Here is a 21,405-nt window from a genome sequence, read left to right as displayed (position 1 = left end):
CATTCCTACTCCAGCTCGTCCTTGTATAAGGACAAGATGAAGTACTTATATGACAAGTATACTCATGGCAAGGAGTTCAAAATATGTGATTTGGTTCTCTTGTTCAACTCCCGGTTACTACTGTTTTCGGGAAAGCTCAAGTCAAAATGGAGTGGACCTTTTGAAGTGGTGCTTGTGACTCTGTTTGGTGCTCTTGACTTGAAAAACAAAAAAAGGTAAAATCTTTAGAGTTAATGGGCACAGAGTCAAGCACTATCTTGGCAAGTTTGATGACAGCCACGTGGTGACAATGATCCATCTAAAGTGATTGATGGTAACCTGCGTCGTGCCTCGACATTAAATCAGGCACTTCTTGGGAGGCAACCCATGTGTTCTTCTTCTATTTTCTTTGTAGTTAGGATTTGTTGGTGAACTAACTGATTGTGAGATATGTGTAGGGATGTTTGATACAGTGCAAGTCAAGTTGGAAATATTTCTCTCTCTGAAGATTGGACCGCGGCCGTGCTCCATTTTTCGTGGTCAGCGGTAACCTTATCGCGAAGGCAGAATTTGACGGCGGACGCGAGATTGAAAATTCCAAAATGAGACTTCTCTGAAGTTTCAACCACGTTTGTGGTGCTTTTATTGCAGTCAACAGTGCCTCATCACGATTGCGGTCAAATTTTCGCGGTCCGCAGACATTTCAATCAGGAAGCCCTTCTGTACTTCACAAGCACGGACCGCGGTGATTTACCGCAGCTGCGCTAGGTAAAATTATGTGAGCCGTAGGGTTTTTCTATAAATAGAACCTCAGGGCTCTTTTGACACTTTTCCCTCATTTCACTCTCAAACAAAATACACCTCTGTTCATCCATGCCCTAGTTTGCACAAACACAAGAATTAGACTTCATTTTTCACCACTCATCTCACATCTGGTAATTCCACTCATTCCTTAGTCTTTAATTTTGTAATTATTGTCTTTTAATTGATAGTTTTACTTCTTCTTCTTCCTTTTTCTTGTAATTTTGACTTAGGGTTCCTTAAGGTTAATCAAAATTAGTCTTAGATTGTTAGAATTGGTTAATGAATACCTAGTGGGGCTTAAAAATGAGTAAATGCATGAACAACTGAAACCCTAGGTTTGCTGGGCCCGATTTGGACTTTCGGGGCTGCGGTTGATTTTCCACGGTCAGCAGTGCACCTACTGCGACCGCGATGGATTTTTTGTGGTCCGCAATTGATCAAGTTCAGAGAGATATAAATGAGGGTCTGCGGCCGCAGTTGATTTTCCACGGACAGTTGTGCAACTACCGCGATCGCGCTCCTTTTTATGCGATCCACGGTGCTTTAGAATTAGAGGGTGGGTAGTCTGATCCCCACACCTCCGCGACCGCAATGCATTTTTGCGGTCCGCGGTGTATCCTCTGCGGCTGTGCTCCTTTTTCCGCGGTCTGCAGTCTGTAATTTTTTTCCATACACGATAAATTATTCTGTTGTTTTTCTTCACTACTTCTTCTAGCAACTAACAATATGCCATAGATTATGTTTGCAGAAAATGGTTAAATCTAGAGGCGGTAGTAAGAAACAAAAGGGTATAGCAGAGTCCTCCTGGGGTAAGGGACGAGACAAATAAATTTGACCCCAACAGTTCGGAAATCAATTGGGGAAATGAGGAAGACCATCAGAGTTGTAGACAGAGTTGCTTCCCACTCATAGGGGAGTGAGTACTAGCCCACCCGAGAGGCCTCAGAGTCTGATTTAGTGCCAACATATGTACCTAACTTCTCGGAGAGACATAGGTTGAGAGATGAACCTACAGCCCCAGCCTCTCCTACTTCTCTTGCTGCCTCTTCTACTGAGTCGTCTGATGGCTCAGCAGATGGTAGTGAGTCTTTAGCTTCAACCTCACCTACAGCTTCGTCACCTGGACAAGATCCCGTAGATGATGAGGTGCTGGATGCTGAGAGAGAGGGTGAGACCCAAACCGGGGGTGTGGAAAGGACAAGAAACCCTGAAGTGTGGCAAAAGAGGTTTGTCAGTGAGCTGGCATATTACAAGTTCAGGGAATGGTGGCCTCAGAAGTCCCTAATTCATTTGCGTCAATTCATAGAGGGATTACTTCACTAGTAAGATGTCGGATGCTAATGAGCACTTAGTCAAGGAATTCTACGCCAATGTCTCCCACATCAAAAGGGACACAAAAGTGACTAAAGTGCAGAACATGAAAGTCAAGATTGATGGGAAAACAATCAATGAATACCTGGGCTTCAATGATGAAGATGAGACATTGTACTTGGAGAAGGTGGAAATGGATGAGGCATCCCACCCGTGGTTGGCATCATACCTGGCTCTCCCGGATACCACTCCAGCATGGTTGACAGTAGGGGTTCCTATCTTGAGGAACCCCCTAAACTTTGAGGCAAAGGGTTGGGAGACCTTTGTATGCAGCAGACTAGACCCCACTACTCACGAAAATACCTTGTCGATCTCCCGGGCGATAATAGTGGCGGCTATTATGGCGGAGTTCCCGATCAATGTCGGGAATATCATGTTTAGGGTGATCACCAGAGTGGTCAATGAGGGTGATAGATCGTACCCCTTCCCGAACTTCCTCACCATGTACTTGGAAGATCAGGAGGTGGAGAAAAGAAACTTTGATGTCAAGATAAAACCCAAGATGCCCTTTTCATGGTACAGCATTACGGGTCCAGACAACCCCAAATCCAAGGCATCCAAGGGCAAAGCTACTACTTTTACTGGCCAGTCTGAAGAGCCAGTAGTGGTAGTCACTACTTCATAGCCTCCCACTGCCATACCAGATCCTGCCTCTAGACTATCTACCTCCATGCCTTCAAAATTTTCATCCTCCTCAGCATACCCATTGACTGCTCATAGGTTGAGCCAAACACTCTCCAGTATCAACAACTGGATGCAGGCAGCAACTTCTAAGCTATCTATGCTATCCAGTTCGGTGGCAGCCAATCACTTCCCCCATAGCCACAGGTGCCAGCTTCGGTAAAGGAGTCTCTCAAGGAGCTTCTAGACAACCAGAAGAAGCTCCTAGAGAACCAAATGCTTATAATGGATGCTCTAGCAGTTCAAGGAAAATAACTTATGGAGCTGAGCAAGCAGACAAAGAAGTTGAAAAAGACCCGGGCCTCGAAGGGGTCTGTGAAGGAATTGAGGGGGGAGGTAGAGAAGATGAAGGCAGCAGCCCACTTACCATTGGAGCTACTATTGCATGACCAGCCTCCACCAGCTCAGACAGAGCAGGTTCAAGAGTAGGAGATTGAGAGAAAGCCAAGAGGAGGAGAGTGATGCCCCGAGTTAATGATGTAGAGATTGAGCTGGAGGACCCGGAGGGAGGTACCTCTGGCCAGCCACAGGCCCCCGAGTAGATAGAGGATCCAGGGACCCAGCCACAGGACCCCAGGCAACCACAGGACCTGATGCAGAAAGAGGACCCATAGGGAGTTTCCTTTACTCTTTACCTTTCTTTTTGAGCTTATTTTTGGTTAGTTAGCATTGAGGACAATGCTAGCTTTCATTTGAGGGGTGGCCCTACTTTGATGATTTGGTAGTTGGTCTGTAATGATGATACTATTTTCTTTCTTTATGCTTATTTTTCACTTTTGGTATGTATATGACTTTACCATTATTTTTCACTTTTCGTTATTTTGCGATCTTGGTCTGTATATAAAGTTACTCTTTCATGTATATATTCATTCTCACTTATGTATATTCATTTAAACCCCCTATTGTACATATTTAGTTTACTTTCCAAATTTTACTTCATAGCTTCTTTTGCAATTTCCCTTAATAGTATAGCTTCGTATTTCATTTAATAGCTTCTTTTTTGATTCGTAGCTTCTTATTTTACAAGTTTCAATGATCAATAAGCCTTTGGTTTTCTTAATTCCACGGTTCTTTAGAAAGGTAGAGTATATGTGAATTGGGTGGCTCTTCCCGATGATGGATGGTATGAAAACCTTCTTAAGGGTTTGAGTCTGTTTTTCTTTTCGCTTTTGTGTAAATAATAGTTAGTGAGCAATGGTGCCTCAGGCAAAGCTTCACTTGGGCCTAACACATTTACCTTTGACCTTATGGTTAAAAACAAATTGGTGTGTATAGGATGGTGATAGTTGTGACCTTGAGACTCTTGTGTTAACTGAACATTTATCGAGTGGTTTCTCAAAATCATTTGTGTTGCTCAAATCTTAGATAAGGTTGTTGTGGGCTCCCGACTTTATTTCTTTAGCAATCCTATAGCTTGCGTGGTAAGCTATTGATTTGCAAGTCCACGTCCCGTGCTAATGAGTCTAGAGCTTGCCCTGAATGTTTGTCTAGGTGAAATCCTAAGTGAAGCTCGACTTGAGAAGTGATTGTAGGCTCTCCTTGATCCTAATTGAGACTTGAAAACATCCATATCCTACCAATGATTATATCCCTAGTCAACCCCGTTGAGCCATAGCCCTTATTCTTTTAATAACCATGATACAAGCCTTTATCCGTTCTAAAATGATCCTCTCTTGGCACCCGATCTTTCCTTAGCAAGGCAAAAGCATAAGTTTGGGGGGAGACACGAAGAATGCAAAAGTGATAAAAGGTACAAAATGAAGAAAAGGAAAGACAAAAAAAGCCAAAAATTCAAAAAGAAAGTGAACAATGTAGAAGAAATGAAGGGATTCAATAAAAGAAAAAGATGAAAGGCATGGAAAGATTGGAAAAGAGAAAAAGGATTGAAATGAACAAGAAAGAGTGACAGTGTGTCTCTCTAGACCCTAAGGAAGAAGTAAATGACTCGAAGAGTCAATAAAATGTGTGCTAAAATGAAGCAAATGAAGTGCTTAAGAGAATATTAAATATTCTTAGACCAATATATCCTACGCTGAACCAAAATCCGTCATTACATGTCCGCAAAAGCCCTATATGATCTTGAGTTGAGTGAGCTTACATTAGTGGTGACTCACATAAGGGGCAAGCTTATGGTACTTAGATTCGGACTTGTGATCTTCATTTGATAGAGACGAGTGTGTTTTCCACAATTCTCGTTTTGAGTGCCACAATCTAAAAGTGAGGTTTGCTTTATGGAGAGTTGAGGAGTATGAGTTTGGGTTTCACAATGACCAAAATAGTAGAAAGAGTTTCCTTGATGAGTTGAATCAACTCTTGATGCTTTTGTGTCGCACTATAGCCATGATGCTAAAAAGGTTGTGTATTGTTAATAATGCATTTGAGTTGAGAGTAATTGTTACTCCCAATTGATTCTTGATGAGGTTACTTTAGGACAGCTGAATTTTCCTTTCTTTTATCTTGAAGAGGTGGGAATTACTTTGTTTGCTTGAGCACAAGCAAAAGCTTAAGTTTGGAGGAGTTGATAACTAGGAATTCTAGTCTATTTTATACTCTTTTATGCTTGAGTTTTGGATTAAAAGTATGTACAAGTATTCCCAAAAGCTAACTTATTGTGCTTGCTTGCAGTGTTTTGTCAAAAAGAGACAAGAAAGTCAAAACCAACTTATAAAGGAGTGAAACCTGCATAAATCAAAGCTGAATCAACTAAGCGTTACAGCAAAAAATCAACCGCGAACGCGGAGGTTCCACCGCTGAGGCGGCCTTGATCTCATGGTCTGCGATGTCAAGGTTCAGAGAAGCTACAATGTGAGACTTAACAAGTCACCACTGACCGCAGTGATTTTTCGCGGTAGCGGTGACTTCTCCGCGGCCGCGGTGCATTTACAACCCTCAGTGGAAGTCAGATTCAAAGGACCAAGAATGAAGCTCAAAGTTGATGACCACAATCCGCGCTGATTTTATGTTGCTGCAGTGTCGCGCCCCCTTTTTCCCCCATCCAAACGGAGAAAAGTTTTCGGGTTTTGACATTCATGGGGTGTAATGACTCATTTTCCTCTTAAGGAATTGGGTATTTTGAAGAGCCGCCACCTAATGGTTTGAGGCGCATTAGGACACCTACAGAGTTCATTTACAACTATGTTTGATAAGCAGAGATTGGGTAAGGTCTTGAAATTATCCCAAGGGGAAGGTGTTAGGCACCCCTCAGGATCCACTAGTGTGGTTCCCGGCCAGATAGTTCTTTTGTGAATTTGTGCAAATTAGCAAGTAATCAAGTAAGAGGGGATTTATGTTAAACACACACAAGCATTTGAAAACAATTATTGAAAGGAAAATTTTGAAAGAGTTATAAGTTAAACATGTTTGTAAAAAAAGAATAAAAGAGGGTCCTAGGTTTCTTTATAATATGGATCACCTCAATGCAATACCCGGTATGACACTCCTCAGAAGAGGGGATACACATGGTGTTAGCGCACTGATCATCATATCCATATCTACCCTTCCCCACCCCATTAAGGTATTAAAGCGCGGATTGGTCTCGACCTCTATTGCATGCTATTACCCGCCCCTTTACTATCAGTCTAAGAGGAATATTTAGGACTACTATTCCTAAGAGGAAGGATTTTAGGCTGACTTTTAGGTTTAAAGGTAAAAGGGCTAGGCGACATACAAAAAAACATGTAGGACTGCATTTAGAAGTAAGCAGTTGTAAGGCTCATGTATACCTCCGCAAATAAAGCACATAAATATCACGACTTAAACACACTTAAGGTCTGAATTATAAAATCTTAAAGCAGAGTTTGAGTCAGAACCAGATTCATTATATAACTTAGAAAAAAAGTTTGAATCAGGCCTGCCTGCTGGTTGTAGCAGTTGGTACTTAACAAAGGCAATTCCAGTTTTTATTTAAGTTCTTACCTAAGGCTTGCCTAGGCGTAATAATCATTCCTATCTATATAGATTAGGAATGTAGTAGAGCAGTGATTAATTTTAAACAGGTGATTTGGATCCTATAGGCATGCTTTCTAATGATATTGATTAACACGAAAAGAGTAGGTTATTTAATTTGATTCAGGCAGGCACGAGTCAAACTTATTTTTAACTAAACTGGTTTTAGACCTTATAGGCATGATCTTTATTACAGCTGATTCAAATCCTATAGGCATGGCATCTAATTATTAAAAGCTGACTTTGGACTTATAGGCATGATTTCTAAGGGAAACGAATCTGGATACATGCTGTAATGAAAATTGAACTTCAATTGGTTTTAACCCTATAGACATGATATCTAATTACAAAGCTGATTTTTAACCCTATAGGCATGATATCTAATTATAGCCATTTATATCCCATAGGCATGGTATCTAAGTGTGGAAGTAAAACATGCAGAATTTATTTTAAACCAGAGCAGACCTTATAGGCATGATATCTACCCAATTTACCCATGACATACAACTACCCACCCTTTTTCACTAATCATCCCATAATTGTTTACAAATTATTACAGCCCAAATGATTGAATTACAAAAGAAGTGCAGAAATAGGAAATTACAACCAAAGGAAAGCTTGATCTTGACTTCCTCTCTGAGTTATGTAAAGAACCACTTCAGTGCCAGAATTTCAAAGCCTTTCTCATACTTGGATGTATCAAAGTTCCCTAAGGACCTCATGGGATCCCGAGCAGTGCTTACACCCAGGTTTGCATAACCAGACAAAGATGATTGTAGTGTGGAAGGGTCAGCCCTTATGTGTTCAAGTTAAGAGGGAGCTCAAGGGTTCCAAGGCAAGGCTCACACAAGAGGGGCAGAACCTAGATCATAGGAATATGGTGGAAGTGCAGAACATAGTTTGAAAAAGAGGTTTATTTTTTGAAAGCTGGACTGACAATCATTTTTAAAAGAAACTAACAAAATTAGTAGTCATACAAAAGGTGCAAGGGATTTTGGGTATACATTGTATGACCCCAGCAGGGGCCTGGTTTGGTCGTGCACAGCATGGCCACAAACCAGCCAATGGAACACAAACACATAAAGGGGATATGGGGGTTTGGGATTCATAAGGTAGCAAGTATACAACAAGTGACTGATAAAGTGCACACATAGGGAAGCATTAATCTAAAAGGGGAAGGGAACACATTACAGCATGCTAATAATGTGACTTGAATGCAAAAACATGAGCAGAAGTAGACAAGAATAAGAAACTGAGGCAACTAAAGAAAGCATGTTATTGTTGAGGCTTGAAAATTAACTAGGACATACTAGTAGAGAAACAAAGTGTAGAAAGGTAAAGAAAGCAAGATTCCACAGTCTATCCTTGGCTTTCAGCCGGCTAGATAAAGCAGCAGAACAAGTAGCAGTGAAGAAAGAGAGAGTTTTTGAGTTTAAGTGTGTGTTCTGAACTCAAATTGTTCGTGTGTTTGAAAGAAGAGAGGGTAGGGTATTTATAATTTTGAAAACGAGTGAAGAATAAGGTAATAAGTAAAGTCTTAACGCAAACATGGAAATAATCACAATCAGAATCAATTAGCATAAGTGATTCCCTTTAATTAAGGAATCACAGCTTAATGGATACTAACAGGTTCAATTAAAGAAAGAAATCAGTTTGAGATAGATTGATTCTTACCATATAAGGGGGCAGTAAAAGAATGAAGTAAATGATTGAGTCTAAGTACAAAAATATGCTTAATTTTGGGAAAGTATTCAGTAACATCAAACATCACAGTAAAGGAAAGGAATCAATTAATTTAAACAACTGAGTAAAAATTAGTTTTATAAGGGAACCCCTTTGCAATCAGTCGCAATATTGAGGGATTCAGAATCAATCTAGAAAGGCTCATGATTCTGCACCTCAACATATAAATAGCAAGGAATGAACAGGGATACGGGGTTAAACATGTTGACAAAAAGAAGCAATACAAACATACAATAGCAGTAGGGGTAAGCTAGGATTCAGTAGTAAAAGAGACCTATTCGAAGTACAGTAGTCAAGTAGGTCAAGTAGTCACATAGAATCAAAAGTGAAGAAGAACATAGTAATAGGTAAGAGAGTCAGAAACAAGTAAAGACCTTCAGACTTATAGTAATAAGCGAGGAAAACTCTTTTAAGAAATTAGGGCTTCGACAGTAGTCGAGTTTAAGAGATGCTAAGAACTCAGAATCAGATAAGTCAAACAAGGAAAAGAGAGTTAAAAACAAAAAGCTTACTCGAACAAGTAGACATTCACACAAACAAGAAAAGGTTCAGAACTCGGATAAGACCAAAAAGGATCTAGAATTTTTCAACATGCTGAATCAAGTAGAAGGAAAGCATAAGCAAGTCATTTGAACATAGTAGAATCATAAATAACATTAAAAATCAGAGAAGAGATCTTTAAAAGAAGTTAAGAGAAACCCTAATCGTTGAAAAAATAAAGAGTCATTTTGAAAGAAAATCGAAAAACCTTCAAGAAAACAATTAAGAAGTTCGTAATAAGCACTGATCTGGGATAGATCTGAAAGAAAATCAAAAGGCCTTAAATCTAGGGTTTTAGAGAACCTAGAAAAGGTGAGAAAGACCTTGAAAGTTACTGATCTAACCAGAAAAGTCAAGGATCTGACTTGAACGGCCATGGTTGGCCGGAGAAAGACCAGGGATGGCCAGAGAAAGGCCATGAATGGAAGTTGAGTAAGGAATGGACTAGATTTCCTTGAGGTCTGGCCATGAAATCACACAAACGGGCCACCAGAAGATGTAGGAGGCCGGTATACATCTCAATCGGCCATGGGAGGCCATGGATTAGGTGGGGATTGAGGTGGATTAAGGTGGAATTGGGTGGCGGGCGGCTAGGGTTCATGGAGTACATAGAGAGAATTGAGAGGAGAGGGATTCAAGGGCAGCGTTTAGTGAAAAATGAGTTAGGGTAGAAGGTCGTTTGGGATTAATTATGGTAAGGGGTAATGATGGTCGTTGATCTGAATGATCAACGGCCTGGATTAAAATGGTTAGGTGGGGAATCCGGGTTGGGCTGGTTTAATTGGGTTAGGGGTCGGGTTTAAATTGAAATTGGGCTGGGGAAATTGGGTTTGATTTGGGGTCAAATTGAAGACCAATTTGGGCTAAAATTGAAATAGCCACTTTCCCTTTTTAATTTATAAAAAATAGTAAATAAATTTCTGAAAACAAATTGAAGGTACTAAAATGATTTATAATATATAATTAACAATTTAAAATATAGGATCCCATTTTATAAATGTGAAACCTGATTAAACCTTAAAAGGGCTAATATTGCAATTATATGCAATTTAGCTTAAAAATACTAAATAAAATTGTAAAAATATGTAAAAATTACCTTAGACATATTTTGGCATAAATATAAAAATTCAATAAATTAATCATCAAAAATAATAATTTTGGAAATAATTGATGGGATTTTATGGATGGAAAAGGGAAATAAATCGATTTAAAAACCTTTAAAAATTATGGAAAAATAATAAAACATTTGGACATGCTTATGTATGCATTTATATGCTATTTTGAGGTTGTTTTGCATATATGAAAATATATAGGGAAAAATTGGGTATCAACACGCGATAGTCTCAGCGCTGCAGTGGTCCATTTTTCGCTGCCAGCGGTGCCTCCATAGGGGCATTTTTGTCAGGAAAAATTTAGTTGTGTATAAATACTTTTTTCAGATTTTTAGGTCATCTTTTGTTTAGCTGAGCACGTGAACCGCCTACTTTTACCTTTTTGAGTAATTTTAGAGCTTGTTTAACAATTAGTCTTAGATTCTTAACTTGTAATTACATTTTATGACTTCTATTTCATCTCAATCATTGATTTCTTCAAGTATTATGAGTAGCTAGACCCATTAGCTAGGGTTGTGGCTCAACCCTAGTGTGGGTATTTAATAGGTCTACTATTTTAGGGCTTAGATGTTTATGGGTGATTAATATTTGGCCTGATTTGTACTTTTTATGTTGAATTGGTGGTTGCAAACACTAATTTGTGCCTTTTTGACTTAGGCTCTTCTTGAGAAAGAGAGTTTAAGTCTAAGAAATTTAGGCCAACAAGGAATTGAGGTGTATTCAAGAGATTGATAGCCCCAATTAAAGGGTTAAACCTAGAGATAGTAATAGCCGACTTGCGCCAACTTTGCTTGCACATATTGAACACTCAATTGGGCTTGAGAAAACCAATTAGGGAAAAGTCACTCAAATTATCGAGAGGTACAGAGTGACTGAGTGAGTAGCTACGTGCATTGGCTATATCATGATCTCAACTATAACAATATTGCCCTAAGTTTAGATCTCGTTAGATACTCACCTAGGAGTAAGTCACTTTCCTAGTGCCTTTTTACCAATTTAGAAAACCCTACAAAAATATCTACTTATCTTAATTTCGTGCATTATTAGTATTAAATTAGAAATAGCAAACAAACAAAGAATGATTGGAAGTGCAATCAAGAACACTGCACATTGCTAGATTAGATAGGAATCCAACTCCAAACATATCTTAGCTCCCAGTGGATTCGATCACGACCTTTTCGGATAAAAGTTGCATCGACCACTCTTGTCACTATATAGTGGTGTAGGGTTGGAACCGGTCAATAAGCCCTTTATCGAGGCTGAATCATACTTTGCTGATGCAAAATTCTACTTAAAGAATTACGTCTCAAAGGAGTTTAAGGTTGATGATCTGATAAAGACCAGAAGTGATAACAAGAAACAAGTAGAGAGCTCGTGGATCAAACACCACATATTTCTCTACAGCTACAAGTTCAAGCACATAAGCTACACGTTCAAGTTCAACATCAAGAACGAAGGCAAATCAAATACCAAGGCGTTCAAGATCAAATTACTTGTTCGTGATCAAATCCAAATTCAAGTTCAAGAAGGAGATTCAAGACCAAGCTTTACAAGCCCTTGAATCAAATCAAAGTCAAGCTCATTAAGATATTTTAAATTCTTGAAGAATCAGAGGAATACTATAGAGATTGTAACACTCAATATTTATTGAAATCAAATACTATATTTGTTACGCAATTTTCCAATCATATTTATTTTTCTTGATGCGAAAATTTGTTATTACAAATTTCTGGCAACTTGTTGTTAATGAATATTTCAAGACTAGAAAATTGCATAACAAATATAATATTTGATTTCAATAAATAATGAGTGTTACAATTCCTATGGTCTCCCTCTGATTCTTCAAGAACGTAAATTATTTTGATGAGCTTGATTTCGATTTGATTCAAGGGCTTGTAATGCTTAGTCTTGAATCTCCTCCTTGAACTTGAATTTGGATTTGATCACGAACAAATAATTTTTTCTTGAATGCCTTGGTGTTTAATTTGCCTTCATTCTTGATATTGAACTTGAACTTGTAGCTTGAGTGCTTGAACTTGTAGCTTGTAGAGAATTCTACAACTTTTAATCCACGAGCTCTCTGTTTGCTTCTTGCTATCACTTTCGATTTATTATCCATAATTCGAGGGCTTTTGCGGCGTATTTCTCGAACATAGGATGATATGCATCTACTTGATGTATTTGATGATCAAGAAGCTTGTAGCAGCACTCCATTTGGATCTTGAATGTTGCTAGAACTTCGAGTAAGCCATATTTAACATGTCTTTGATCTCTTAATGATTATTTCAAGAGTTTATGGAATTTCGGAGATCGTACATTTGATTTCTTTGTGCATATTCCGAGAGTATATGAAATTGTTGAGATCGTCTTTGAAGAACATATGTAGCCTTATACTCCAACTTTTATTGGGGTGATGATAGCAAAAAGAGGGAGAAGTGCATCAGTAGCCACTTTTAAACCCGCTCTTTAGAATATTTCATAATTTACAATGTATTTAAAGATTATTCAATTTACCTAAACTTCAGGACTAAGTATCCTGAATTTCAAAATAAGGATCTAGTATCCCGAATTTTAAAATAAGGATCTAGTATCCTGAATTTTTTAGGTGCTAATTTGAAATTCAGGACATCATAGCCGAACTTTCTGGACACAATTTTCGAACTTTAGGACACCCTATCCTAAAGTTTAAATTTTGTGGTTTAAACTTGAGGGTGTCATGTCTTGAAAGTTTGAGCGAATTCGCTAATCTTTAAATACCTCGTAAGTTGTGCATATATTTTAAACGACGGGCTTAAAATGGCTACCTGGTGTAATTTTCACGCAAAAAGATTGAAGCAGGCTGACCCAAAAATCATATTCCAAGAGCTCACCCATCACCATAAAATTCTTCAAGCTCAATAAAATCAAAGCCCAAAAATCTAATAATATTGGGGCAAAGATCCCTTTTAGCATGCGGCCGGAAACTGACAAAAATATTTAAAATATATATATTTTTGTTTATAATATAAAAATATTATATATGTGTGTACATATATTTATACAAAAAAATATATATATTCTTCGGCTATTATTTTAAAAGCGGTTATATAGTATTATTTTTTTGTAATATTACGAAGTCCCAAAAAGTCATATTATTATTAATTAGGACCTGTCTCTCATCTTGGTAATATTTAAAATATCCATTGAAATTATTGTTCAAAAGATTACAATGTTCAATTAAAACCCCCCATTAGCAGTGAATCCGCCATCAACCCATATGATCTGGCCCGTAATGTAAGAAGCAGCAGGGAAGCAAAGGAAAGCTATTAGTGCAGATATCTCTTCGGGCTTTCCAGGCCGGCCTTTGACAATAAAATGGTCTACGTCTTCCTTTTGATGAGGATTTTTCTGCAATCAAATAATCCTTTTGATGAGGATTTTTCTGGAATCAAAGAGATTATTTGAAGGAATTTTTACCTCCTATAGCAAAGGTTAATATTTTATTTATTTTAAATAAATATCATTTAAAAAATTATATTTTATAGATATCTTTTAATGTTTATAGCAAAATATTTAATTTTGGTTACCTCCTACCTCTAAGCCACTAAATACGCTATTCAGTTACACTATTTTCTTTCTCTTTCTATTTTGATATATGTCATTCTCTTCACTCATTCCCTAAACACACGATGTTCAATCTCAAATTTCCTATTTTCTTAGAAGAAGGGGAAAAGCTTACTAATGGAAGAGCTGAATAAGATCGGCGGGAGGAGTATAAAAACCAAAGCAGCCAAAAAAATGAATCTGCGTAAAACCTGAAAGGAATGAAGGAGCTTATATAAAGAGGAGTAATAAACGTTAGGGTTTTATTAAAGGCGAGCCCTCAGCCCAGCAACCTCCTTTTAAATTGGAATTTTTACCCCAAGCCAAAGTTTGCGTCTTTGGGAACTATATTTAGATTTTTCTTGCCTTTTGTAATGGATTCCAATGGCGCTGAAGCATCTCGTATTCGCGAGCAACATGATTTTCTGTTAATATATTTCAATGTATTTTTAACGTATCACATTGTATTTTTATGTATTTCATTATTTCATTGTCTTTTTTTCATTGTAATTCAATGTATCTTACTGTATTCCATGTATTTAATTGTATTCACTATCTTTTTTTTTTCATTGTATTTTAAGGTATCCCGCTGTATTCTATGTATTTTATTGTATTCACTGTCTCGCTATATGCTACGAATGTATTCATTTTTTTTAATTAATATAATTTATGTATTCAGATGTATTATATAATTTCTCTGAAGATTGCTATGTTTTTGGGGTATTTTTCGTTTGAGAATCTTTTTTATAACTGAAAATACAAAATTTGTGTGTTATAATTGAGTTTACTGAGTTATATTAGGAGTCTATTATGTTAATTGATTCAATTTCCGTTTAAAAACAGTGTAATCCCCTGTTTCACGCCATGAATACAGTCGAATACAATAATCTGTCCAGCTGCAATCCCATGTTTCACGCCATGAATACAGTCGGATACACTCGAATATAATAATTGATTAGCTGGACTTCCCTGATTCACGCCTATTTTTGCTACTGTATTCATGAATGCAATAGCTTAATGATGTACTTTCAAGGTTTTGCACCTCTCAAGTACAAAGAAGAGAGAAAAACAAAAGCACCCCGCTAAAGTTTTTCACAAAACTAGCGAAAGCATTTTTCAAACTCACGTTAGAAGAATGTAAGATGGAAATAAACCTCACCCACACGTTCTCCAATCCCGCAAGATTGCAAGAAGCGTTGAATAAAGGAAGAACAATGAAATAAAAAGTAAATCACGTTTTTGAAGCAATAGCTTAGAAAAACTAATCACCAATGTTTATTTTCAGCATATTAAGCCCTTTAAATAGGCCTTACAATGAGTAAAATTGGTAAGGTTAAGGAAAACTAATCCTAATTAGACTAGAATAAGAATAAGGCTAAGAAAATCTATCCTAACTAAAATAGGAAAAAGAATTCTAGTAAGAATGGGATACCAACTAACAATTCTAGTTTGACTAGAACTACAAATATAATCCTACTAAAACAAGAATTAAATTACTAGGAAATAAGAAATAACAAATCCTAATCTTTAAGGAAAAGAAATCCTAATATTAGATGGATTCTTCGCTTCTTGAATTTCATGAATTTTTAGCATTCTTGATCTTGCATCATTCTCCCCTGGTTGAAAAAGACTCGTCCTCGAGTCTAACAGCTTCCATAGATGGCGTAAGATTTGCTATAGTAAGAACGGAGACCCAAGGGGAAAAAAATGGGGACCCAATGCTCACCAGGTTTTAAGTTACATTTTGCTAGTTTATCATAGAGCTTCTTCACGTTATAAGCAAATTTGGCATATGGTCGAACTAAATCCCACTTTCTATGTTTCAACTTTCTACCAAGTCTTCTCCATGTAATCTTTCTATATGGACTCTCAAACTTCAACTTACGATATTAAGTTATTGGTATAGACTTAACTAACTCCATGTCTAGCTTTGAGTTAAGCATGAAGATCAACGCTCTTCTTGGGAATGCATCAATTGCATCGCTCATACACCAACAGACACTTTGATGATAACCATATATACTTATGACGTTAAGACATCTTGTCTCTCCAATATCTGGTCTCAAACTCTCCATTACCCACTCCTTTATAGGTAATTTTTCCTTTTGTTCTAGCATATTTCTATGAACTTTAGAATTAACGCAATATGTTGCCTTGTTTGGATTGATTGAGTCAACAATCAAGTCAATATTGTGTTGAGCATCTCTGGGCGGTGAAAAGTCAACAACACATATGGCTGGATAATCCAATGGATCGTCATAAAACTTTGGTGGTAATTCCTCAAGTTTTGGATCTAATGCATGTTCCTCGTCTCTTTGATATTGGTCTATATCAGCTTTGTCTTCTTCACGCTCCTGATTATCTGAATATTTATCATAATGGGCATAGTGCCTTGGTTCTCTTGTGCCTTGGTCAGCTTCAACCTCTTCAGTTGTTTGTGAATGAATTGGTGGATATAGAAGTGGTAGATGTGGCGATTGTAGGCGTTGTGGCGGAGTTGGTAGTTGATATTGAAACACCAAACCTTCAACTAATTTAGTCAGATTCTCCATTGGATTCCTTCAAGTTATTTAGCTGCACTTTAATTTCTTCGTTGTCTCGTTCAAGGATTCTAATTCTTAATTTATGAACTTGTAATTGAAGATCCATTGAAGAGGATCTTGAAAAGAATCCTGAACTTGGTATTTTCTTGTTTGGTGACATGATGAATAAAGTAGCAAATCAAGAATTCGGACCTGGAACATGAGCTCTGATACCAAATTGATGTACTTTCAAGGTTTTGCACCTCTCAAGTACAAAGAAGAGAGAAAAACAAAATCACCCTGCTAAAGTTTTTCACAAAACTAGCGAAAGCGTTCTTCAAACTCACGTTGGAAGAATGTAAGATGGAAATAAACCTCACCCACACGTTCCCCAATCCCGCAAGATTACAAGAAGCGTTGAATAAAGGAAGAACAATGAAATAAAAAGTAAATCACGTTTTTGAAGCAATAGCTTAGAAAAACTAATCACCAATGTTTATTTCAGCATATTAAGCCCTTTAAATAGGCCTTACAATGAGTAAAGTTGGTAAGGTTAAGGAAAACTAATCCTAATTAGACTAGAATAAGAATAAGGCTAAGAAAATCTATCCTAACTAAAATAGGAAAAAGAATTCTAGTAAGAATGGGATACCAACTAACAATTCTAGTTTGACTAGAACTACAAATATAATCCTACTAAAACAAGAATTAAATTACTAGGAAATAAGAAATAACAAATCCTAATCTTTAAGGAAAAGAAATCCTAATCTTGGATGGATTCTTCGCTTCTTGAATTTCATGAATTTTTATCATTCTTGATCTTGCATCACTTAAATACATCTAATGCATCTTATAAGAACAAAAAACATATCTAGAATCCGTAATATAGCAAATTGTATCTATAGATAGCTAATTACCATTAAAAGATAGTGCTTTATGAAAATTTCTCTTATTAGAATAAGTGGACAAATAAAGGATGTGTTTGGTACGAATGAAAATATTTTTCGGAAAATATTCTCTAACTGTTCCCTGTTTAGTTGGCCTAAATGTTTTGGAAAATATTTTCCTCATGAGCTCATTTTCTTTCAATTGGAATAAAATGTTTTCCCTATCAAGAGAAAGTAAAATACTTTTCAAAATTCCTTCTCAACCTTCCCCATCCCCACCAAACCTTACCAATCCACCCCCACATCCACCCCAACTCCCGCCTCACCCTAAATAAAAATATTATTAATAGTACTTTCTTTTCATGCTATAGATAGATTTTTTTTTCATTTCAACAAATGAGTATTTTTTTCATTAACAAAAAAAATGGATAAATATCAAAAAGAAATTAAATAAAAGAAGAGGAACCTTGGAGCAACATAAAGCTGTCTTTGTGTGACCTATAGCTTACGAGTTCGAACCGTGTAAGCAATCACTGATGCTTGTATAAGAGTAAGATGCTTCTATCACACACACCCTTGGGTGTGTCCTTTCTCCGAACCATATATGGATGTAGGATACTTCGTACAATGGGCTGTCCTTTAAAAAAAAGAATTAAATAAGAAGAGCTTACCTTAATTGCCGTTTCAACAAGTGGGGTCATAATGACTCCTAGAGCAACCGAATTGACCCGAATATTGTCCTCGGCCCATTCACAAGCCAAGCTCTTGGTCATCTGATTTATTGCTCCTATTCGGTTAAACAAAATAAAAAGTTGGTCACTAAATTGATATTTTCTCGTGATTAAATTATTCATTAGTTGAATATATTATGTAGAATTTTTTAAATTTAAGCATTTTTGTACGTGCGTAAATTTTCAGAAAGATTTTGTTTTGTCATATTCAGAATATTAAAGTGCAATACTCCAAATTATGATAAAAGACCGAACAAAAAATTGTTGATTCTCAAAACTGAAACAGAACGTTGTTCTTTTAGAGCAACGTGTGTGTAAGCAAAACAAAATTAATCATCATAAATCAATGGAGTCAAGTAACTAAAGGATAGTTTGTTATAAAAGTTGGAAAGCACGTGGGTCTTGTCCCACATCAGTGGTGTAAAGGCTATTTTTGGTGCTTTTTAACTCCTTGTCCTTTTACATAATTAATTTAGAACACATGCTTTTATATGTGTGAAATATATATAATTATATATATTAATATTAATGTGAAAGACTTGGACGTAAAGTAAATAATTTTTATTTTTATTTATTTCTACAATTAAAATCTGTTTTATTTGAAATTTAAATTTTAAATATATTTCAATAAACAATTGCGTCTATTTGTGAAAGAACATATCTTTTTGAAAAGGTCCGATTGTTGCTCTATAAATAGAAGTTTTCTAACAAAGTGGATATGGAAAATCTACAAGTATATTTTTGGCTTGGTGTATTTTGAAGAAGATTGTTTGTATTTTTCCAATTCGTATACGGACAATATCTTCTTTAAGGAAAGTCATTCTCACGCCTCAAGCCTTATTCATTTTCGTTTTCAATTATTATTTTTTCTAACAATAACGAGTAAGCAAAGAAATGAAGACAAATGAAAAAATTAAAATGAAATAAATGAGATATCTGTTCAACTTCAATAACTGATTTTATTCTATAAAGAAATGTGGCCTTATTCAAAGTAAAAAATCAAAATGATGGTTAGAATCAGTGGCAGATCTACATTGGATGCATGCGATGAGTGTTAGGGTTTATCATAATTTTCTTGCTATATTTAGATATTTCTTTTATTTAAAGGAAACACAGAATATTTATCATAATTAGTATTAGTCCTCGCACGATATGCTAGAGACAAATCATGACAAATTATGATTAAATATAATTATTCTAGAAAAAAATTATATATAATCATTAAATATTTATTAAGAAGAAGAACATGAAACTATTTTTCAAATCGGGTAGTGAATAACTTGTTTTTAATAATATTTGTAACAACCCAACTCCTTGATTTTAGTACTTGCATTTCGTTTCGGTGTCAAAATTAAAGAATACTAAATATGTCATGTTGTGATCTGTCTTGTTTGAGCATATTAGATCATATTATTTTAACAAAATTCGTACTATCACTTTGTTTTTTATCTCAAATTCAAATAAGTCTTATTCTTCTATATTTGTTTTTACACAATTATTTACATATATTTTTCTTTGCTTATAGTTATTGTATTATTCATTACTTAATATTGTTATATTGTCATGTCACCTTTTATTAGCTTATCAGTTGATTTAATGTCTTGCTTTAATATATTTTTACGCTTTTATTCTCTTATTTGAAACTCTTTTATCATTTAAATTTATCAATAATGTTTTTTAAGTACAGTATTATTTAATTATTTAATATATTTATTTTAAAATTAATTTAAAGTATAAGTATTCTTACATAATCTCTATTTTCCTATTTATATATTCTCTTCCTTACTACGAAATTTTAATTAGTATTTTACATAAATATTTTATCTAAAATCAAAGTAATATTATTTATTTTTTTAAATTGGAACGTCATGCTTCAGTATCCCTATCTTTCATATTTGACAGACCCCCTTTCTGGTGGAAAATATTGTGAAAATTTAGAAATTGAGGATTCCTCCTTCACACAAAAATAAACACAGCCTTCATAATGCAGCATTAAGAGAGTCTTGTATAGGGGAGACTATTTATTTTCTGTTATATTAATCATATATAGTTTGATTAACCAAATCATGACAAATCTCGTTTAATATATTATTTCTTTGTTGTCTGATTTATTGTTGCTAAATTTTATTTTGTTAGCTTTCGCATAACGCCTTATTATTTCGATCCCAACAAATTAGTATATATGTAAAGATACAAAGATTACCTTTGGAAGCAGAATAAAGAGAAACAGAAGGCAGTGCCGAAAAGCCAGCAATAGAAGAAAGAAAGATGGCATTGCCATTCAGATGCTTTGAGCAAAGGATAAGCAAGTTGAGATAAGTGAAAACCAGCTTCAAAATTAGTTCCCATTACAATGTTGTGATCTTCTGCTGTGAAGTCTTTAGTTTCCTTATGTATCACAACCCCTGCGTTATTTACCTAACCATGAACAAATTAAATTCAATTAATATTGTAACTTTTTCAAAAGGAGCTTTAACTTATATAAATGGATAGTACAAATAATAATTTTTGTAAAATTAGATTATTAAATATTCATATATAACGAAAATTTTATCTGTTCCCGATGTTTACAGAAAACCACTAAATAAAAGATATGTATCTTTCATATACACATATATTATTTAATCATAGTTAAATGACTTGTAACTACTAAAGTTAACAATTATATTTGGTATAAATACCTGGTGCGAATAAGTATTTACATGTGTTATGAAAAGAAAGGCAATTAGAAACTTATTCTAACTACGCTGAGCGGGTAAAAACCCATTTCAATTAGGAGTACTGTATACGGTAAAATCATGTGCCCCCCGATTTTGCGGGCCCGAAGGCCCACCATGAGGAACAGAAAACTCGCGTCGAAGAATAGACTCACTATGGACCGAGTTCGAGTCCGAAGGCAGAACACGAGGCTCAAAAATTTAAGTGCTCGAGGAACGTCGGGGACCAGTGTGATCAACCCCGAGATTATACCGTTATAAGTTTGTAACAGAATGAGCAAGATTCCTGCCACGTCCCCAAGATCATGGCGTAAATTCTGGAATAGATTTGTACGAATCCGTACTAGACAGTTAGACAACTGTCTCAACAGGATTCCTTACTGTAAATAGAAATGTATCTTATTTAGGGTTGCCCCATTATATAAAGTGGACCCTAATCATTTGTAACCATGATCAATCATTGGCAAGGAATATATTCTCTTACGTTTTGGCTCATATTTCATCAGAATCGTCTCTTTACTTAATTGTTCTTGTTTTACTGTTCTTAACCAACCTCGAAGCCACCTTAGCTCGAGGTCGAGACTATCTTTCACACTGGTTTGATTTTACTTAAATATGTCATTTATACGTTAGTTTTCTTGGTCATTAATTCGTATTGAACTAAATCACATATCTTTAAAATCATAAATTAAGTTTAATTGTTACTCGTATTTTCGACATAAACAGTTTGGCGCCTACCGTGGGGCTTAAGATAATAGTGATTATTTCAGTACTAATTATGATAACACATG

General features: G+C 35.8%; 1 pseudogene; it reads right to left on the bottom strand.

Moving 5' to 3' along the window:
- Window positions 1–13,335: 13,335 nt before the first annotated feature.
- LOC104212988 (tropinone reductase 1-like) overlaps window positions 13,336–21,405 on the bottom strand; it is a 57,591-nt pseudogene continuing 49,521 nt past the window's right edge.

This window comes from Nicotiana sylvestris, chromosome 12 (genome assembly GCF_000393655.2).
Source record: "Nicotiana sylvestris chromosome 12, ASM39365v2, whole genome shotgun sequence".
NCBI classification, from domain to species: Eukaryota; Viridiplantae; Streptophyta; class Magnoliopsida; order Solanales; family Solanaceae; genus Nicotiana; species Nicotiana sylvestris.
Note: the sequence above shows the minus strand (reverse complement) of the source record. Positions and strands in the feature narration are given on the sequence as shown.